Raw genomic sequence first — 6,307 nt, forward strand, 5'->3', positions numbered from 1 at the left:
GTGGCAGTATTCTAGCCCTTGCACTCCATCCAATTGTGGATACGAGTGCAATCGTGTACTTTCAAGCGCAGTAATATTGATGCGTGGCTATGAAAGAGATCGGGAGTCAAGACGGTATCTTTTCGATTGATTCGTTGCGGAAGTTGGTGGTAAGAGCTTCAAGCCAAAGGGTGACGACAAGCCTGATTCTTCGTTCTAGAAACAACAACATGAACTCCTCCAGTTCATATTGATAAAGCCTAGTTCAAATTCGACGGGACGCGTCGTAAGGATCGATGGGAAGCGACAGGACGGTCTGACGGCGTCCAATGTGAACACCAGGAACGGGAACGCAACCATACTACCGTACGGATCGGGAAGCGACGGGAAGTGTTGGATCAGTTCAACTTTTCATACCGTAGACGGGCATAGACGGAGACGCAAGCGCACAAAACGGCTGTATTTTGAGTGAGAACAGGAGGCGGCGTCGTGCGCCATCCACTCCCGATTCGTACTAGGAAATTTTTAGGATTTCGAACACTGCGCTTCCCATGATAACTCGCAGAATGGCTAACACGACTTGAGTTGAATTTTAGCAAGATAAGATCTCATGTCACTTATGGTATTTAGGGATAGTTTAGGAGAATGACAGATGAACTGTTTTATCATTTCCTAGGGCTACTATTCGAATGGCACAACTTTCAGGGCTACTTTTTTGTCTCCATGAAAAACTGGTATTGTGAATTTGATTTCGCTTCATTCAAGGAGAAATAATTGAAAAGAAGTCCCGAAAAACAAGAAATTAGGTCCGAAAGTCACCCCGTCACGGACTGTGCCTTATGACTCGCGCCGTTCGCTGGAGAACATCGCAACGACTGCAGCATGTCGTGTCGTACGAATCGTAAAAGATTTTACAGCTCACCCCAGCCGTCCCGACAGGCCCTTACGTCCTGTACCGTCAGTGTTACGTCGAATGTGAACTAGGCTTTAGACCAGTCAGATGTCTACAGGTGTCGACACAATTGCCTGAAATGTTTACAGAATACCAAACACTGAGCGGTAGCCTGGATATATTTAGAGTGTTTGACTGGTGGCCACAGCTAATGTAGCAAAGGCATCATGGAATTTCTTCATAGTCTTGTGTTCGAGGTGCACGACTACAGCCGGAAAGAATCTATAATTATGAACCAACAATTATAATTGATCTCAATGTCTCAGTACTCATACTCCTTGTCAGTTTTGTGCTAGATTGTGCACGTCTGACTATTCGAAATCTGGTTTAGTTGGTGGACTCGATTGCATAACTTCTGCCCACATTTTTCTATGTTACAATGATATTCATCGCTAAAGAGATTGGTTGATCGCTTGGTGTTATTGAATGATCGTTTCAGCCCTAATTTATTTTCACCCTGGCCACAGCACTAGGCGAAATTCTCTGACACGGCCTTTACCTGCATCCACTGCTCTTTCGCATCACGACGAAGGACATGCAGGGGTTCTCTCTGAGCAGAGGAAAGTAGCCATCGCCACCACCACCATCACCATTCACCGACAATACTAGAGAGACTATTTTCCCCGTCGTGGGACTTCCAATAAAGTAATTCCACTTACATAGGTACCGTCAGCGGCGCCATCATGTTCCCAACAGTGTATTCCTATCGTGGGTACTTCCACGGGCAATAAATTCGGCTCGTGCTGTCACTCGCAAACCATCAAATAATTGCTATCCCTCCCTTGCGCGACTTGCCTCTGCAAACAAAATTATTTCAATGATTGGATTCAGTGTTCTTTTCGCTCGTGCACGCGTGGTACATGGTCGCGTGCGCCCCATCTACGCCCATACATTGTTTCATCTCGTTTCATCTTGTTTCATTCGCGGCCCATCTGGGCCCGTACTTCGAGTTTCTTTTGGTTTCATCTTGTTTCATCTTGTTTCATCTTGTTTCATCTTGTTTCATCTTGTTTCATTTTGTTTCATTTTGTTTCATTTCGTTTCATCTCGGCCTCATCTGCGCCCGTCACGGTGACTTCATGTGCACCATCTAATGACATGGCGTCCTTTCATGCGGTTTACCGCACGGATTTATGAAGTCAGACATATTCCGATTTATTTGCATCAATCGCACAAAATTAGGTACATTTCTCTTGTAAACCCTGTCAGTTTGAGAATTTAGACAAACACCGAACAAATTTTAGCCGCGACGAGGATCGGGAGGAATCCATCATTATTATTTACATAGGTACTACCATCACGTCGACCGAGTGAAGATCGAAATGATAATGGAGTGGAGAGAAGAAGACCTGAACTAGAGTGCTTGAGAGACTATGTAGTGTCACATGAGAATTGCTTCGTTAGGAAGGCTCTACTTTTGAATGGAGAAGCCCAACGTCGCTGATTTGCATCGCCGTTTTCAAGCGCTGATCTGCAGTCGGAATGTTTTTGTAAATTATTCGTAGTTGTGGACGTGGATGGATTCAGCGCTCTGATCTCTCAGCAAGCCTACTCAGTCCAACACGAAGGACTTCCATGAGCGAAACAACGTGCTCCTCGAGCAAGTGCAGCTCGGGGTAATATGGCCAATGCCACGGGAGACCACCTCGTGCCTGCATAAGGCCAAGAATTGATGGCAAGACATCTTTGATGAGCGCCTTCGACTTCAAGGACGCAATATATCTCCTCAGCAGTAACTGCAGCGCTCTTGCTGAAAATATCACTGCAAGCATGCACTAGGCATGATTTAGTGAAGAGCTACTTGTACTAGCGATTGGAGATTTGGTGTTGGCTTCCAGGGCTGGGCATATCTGCTCCATCATGGTAACTGGTGCGTTTGTCAAGGCAGTGCAGTTTCTGCTGCTGTTTCACAAGCCATATGCGCATATGCGCAGTGAGTAGGAATTTGTTGTATGATAGCTGAGGATCACCAGCCTTCATGGACAAACCTATATTGGGACTGGTTGCTGAACAGTGCACACCTAAATCTCTCAGCAAGCTCTCTTGCTCAGCTGGTGACGAACACTATATACCCGCTGCTTTGGGCTTGCAGCCCCGTCTCCCGACCGTAGACCGATCGAAAGGCTGTCACGGTCCTGTGACCATCGGCGTACAGTTGACGCTGATGGGGCATCGGATAAAGTGCTGGCGTCAGTAATTCTCTGGTATACCTGGAATCTACATCTACAGCTGGTTTTGACTTCCAGCCATCCTTCGTTAGTTATGCTTGTGACTATCATGCCAGCAAGTCGATCAGCAGCATCACCTCGCATCTTTGATGGTGAGGCCTGCAAAACGTCACCGACCAGTGACGATGCTCAAAAGGGCACCCTACCAGAGCTGGCGCAGTGTATGGTGCAGTCTTTCATGAATCCATGAACTATGCTGTTTGGCTGCTGTAGCTCTGACGCTTGCGTGTGTGCCTTACATTAAGGGCAGCGGGCCGTCTGCTCTAGCCATTTGCCAATGCATGCACGGCTGAACGTCTACCAGCAAGCTGCAAACACTTCTCTCCCTACCACACTGTGACATAGTGGACATTGTGCGTGTGTTGTTGCATTCCTATCTGAACTGAACTGTTCTGGATGCAGAGATTTACCCACTAAGCCCTAGAGAAATATGAATAAATACTATACTACTACTATTACTAAACTTGGTATGCGGGTGTGACGCGCTGCTGCTCATCAGATTCGGTCCATGTGACGCTCGTGTTTTTAGTTTTGTTATTTTGTCTGCCTTTTTTGAATTCGTAAACCGAACAGACTAAACTATCCAGTGATCAGGTACTGGTGTGGTGGGGCGAGGTTTTGTTGGTGATGCTGCTGTCAGTGGTGGCGGCGTGCATGTGCTCGTGCTTGCGGGCGATGGCCCGCGTTTTCTCCCATGCCGCAAGTTTGTCTTGCGTTTGTGTTCTGCATTTGGACTTCCTGCCAGGCTTGGGCTTGCATTTCAAACAGTTTGTCCCACTGTGTGGCTCCCAGTCTTTGAGCGGTGTACATCCACCTCTAGAGCTCCAGAGAATGTTGGGCCCCTGGCAGTAACAGTGCATTCCATGGCCAATTTTCAAGTGTGGCAAAAATGTTCAGGGTGTATTTGGTTTCATCCACATTGAGATGAAACACTGCCAAAATGGATTCAGTATGATCTGCCACACGATACTTCGTCTGTCCACTCCTTGACGCGAATTTCTCCCCTCCAATACGACAACACGACGACAGGAAGCTAACATGAGCCTCCATTTCTGAACAAAATTACGTCTCTAACATGGCCACGAAAAGCTACAGTTATGCACGTCAAGCTTAGGACTACACGAAATCGAAAGGCTAGGACATCGAGATACTAGAAAATTGTCTGCGAGGCGGAGAAAATTCGCTGACGAGGTTGGCGAGCCCTTGAAATCGAGCGACGATCCAAAAATAATTGCACCCACGTCGAGAAAGAAACCATGCGTAGCGCGTGGGTAACCCAAGAAGATCGCTCGAGCGGCGGCACAGTCGAAGGCAAGGCCAGTCCAAGCTCTAAACTCTATCGAATGACCTGGCAAACACCCGTGGTTTCGGTTGACCTTGCCCGTTTGAGATGGAAGTCGAGCGAAATAGACCGATCCCCTTATTATACTGGGTTCGAGCACGGGGGCAACCTCACTCGCGATCGAGCTAGTTTTTGAACGTGACAGCATCTTTGACAGTGTGTTTCAGGTTTGTTTTGGAATGTCTTCTGCTTAGTTCAAGTGGTTTGCGATGGCTTCGAGCGGTGCTGAACCTCCTGCTGGTAGGAGCAGAGTCTTCGAGAGAGACATGGACTGTGATGCAGCTGCAGGATTTTTTCAAGGCGCGGGAGAGAACGATCTCGGGCCACAAACAGGAGTTACTCCAGAGGTGAGTTTTTTTGTTGTTGGTATTATTCGAATCGCGAATCGTGTTGTGAGATTTATTTTGTGCCTAGGCTACAGCAGACCGTATTTCTTTCTCCTTGAGATCGGTGCTGAAGATAATAGTAACCTTTTTCTGGTCTGCCTTTTCCTCTCCAGAGCCATCTTCTATGAAGGTAACCGTGGTGCTGCGAAGTCACCAAGTCGCGATCGCGATCAGCAGCCCTGAAGTGGAAAAATCGATTTTCCAACGATCTGGTTGGACATCAGCCACTAAAGTACTTCTGATTTGCCTGTAGTGACAACAGCAGCCATCCTTGGACACCTTGCAAAGACAGGAAAAGCCACTGGTGGAAGCGACTGCTATGAGGTGATGATAGCATGTGGTGATCGCTGTTTTGTCAAGTCGAAGGGCTAGCCAACCCAGAGGAAGCATAAAAAAAAACGATGAGCAGTGCGTGGTATTTGTTGAGCGTGAAGAGCTAGAGGAGGACAGTGCAAACACATGGAAGGAGTGGATGGTGTTTGAAGTGCTGTGTGCCGGCTGGTGGTGATGGTGGTCTTTGTAAGCATGTATTCGTGCTGCTTCTTGTGCTGGAACACTTCTCGCCCAGGAAGGGAGATTGCGTGCTCCCTGGCCCGCAGTCGGCAATGGGGCATTTGTTCCAGGAACATTACCCCAGAGCCAGTGATGAGTCGTACCTTTGAAAGATCGAAGCTTGCTGTTAATCGCGAGCGTAGCGCAGTGGATTGCTCCCTCTTCGAAGTACGATGGCCAAAGCTTGCCGCTGTCTGCAACAAAGTGTGTGTGCGGTTCTTTCGAACCTATGAGTATGAATATACCCCCCCCCCCCCTCTCTCTCTCTCTCTTAGGAAGACTGCATGTTCAGAGTGAACTATTTTCTAGTATATTTAATGTGAGACGGGCTGTTTACGCCCAAGATCAAGATACAGTTTTTTTCTGTTTCTATACCTTCCTAATAAAATACATTTTGACAGAGCTTTCGGTCATACTCCGCTGTACTACATCCTCAACCCGCCACCACCATGCGCTCTTGGCCGAACTAATGCACGAAGCATAAACACACCAGCACAGCAAGGACACTTCCGTTGACAGATATTGTTTACGCCTCAAGACAGCTGTTTCGTTTCTTCGAGCTCATCGTTAGAGGCGGATAGTAGCAGGATATTAATGATGATATAATATAAGATGATAGACGGTTTATGGTCCGATATTGATGATTGGAGATCTAAGAAAGCAATGACAGTGATTGCGAAATGGATAATATTATCATGATTATATGCCAGTCTGGTAATGCGTTGTACTGGTGGACAGTATTGAAATCATCACTGCATTCGATGCAAATATTGGTATACCTTGGTTTCAGTATTGGAAAAAAAAGAGTAAGAGAACCTGGTTGATTTGGTTGCATCTGCGACTGGCTACTGGGTGTTGTGATCAGCAA

The 6,307-nt window shown here is 47.0% G+C and overlaps 1 long non-coding RNA gene across 1 annotated transcript; it reads left to right on the top strand.

Annotated features, from left to right (window-relative positions):
- Positions 1-4,564: 4,564 nt before the first annotated feature.
- Positions 4,565-6,141, top strand: LOC135806686 (uncharacterized). The gene is made up of 2 exons (XR_010551259.1): positions 4,565-4,848; positions 5,001-6,141. It is a non-coding gene; the product is annotated as an uncharacterized LOC135806686 (long non-coding RNA).
- Positions 6,142-6,307: the final 166 nt, after the last annotated feature.

The sequence above is a fragment of the Sycon ciliatum genome, chromosome 1, assembly GCF_964019385.1.
Source record: "Sycon ciliatum chromosome 1, ocSycCili1.1, whole genome shotgun sequence".
Taxonomy (NCBI): Eukaryota; Metazoa; Porifera; class Calcarea; order Leucosolenida; family Sycettidae; genus Sycon; species Sycon ciliatum.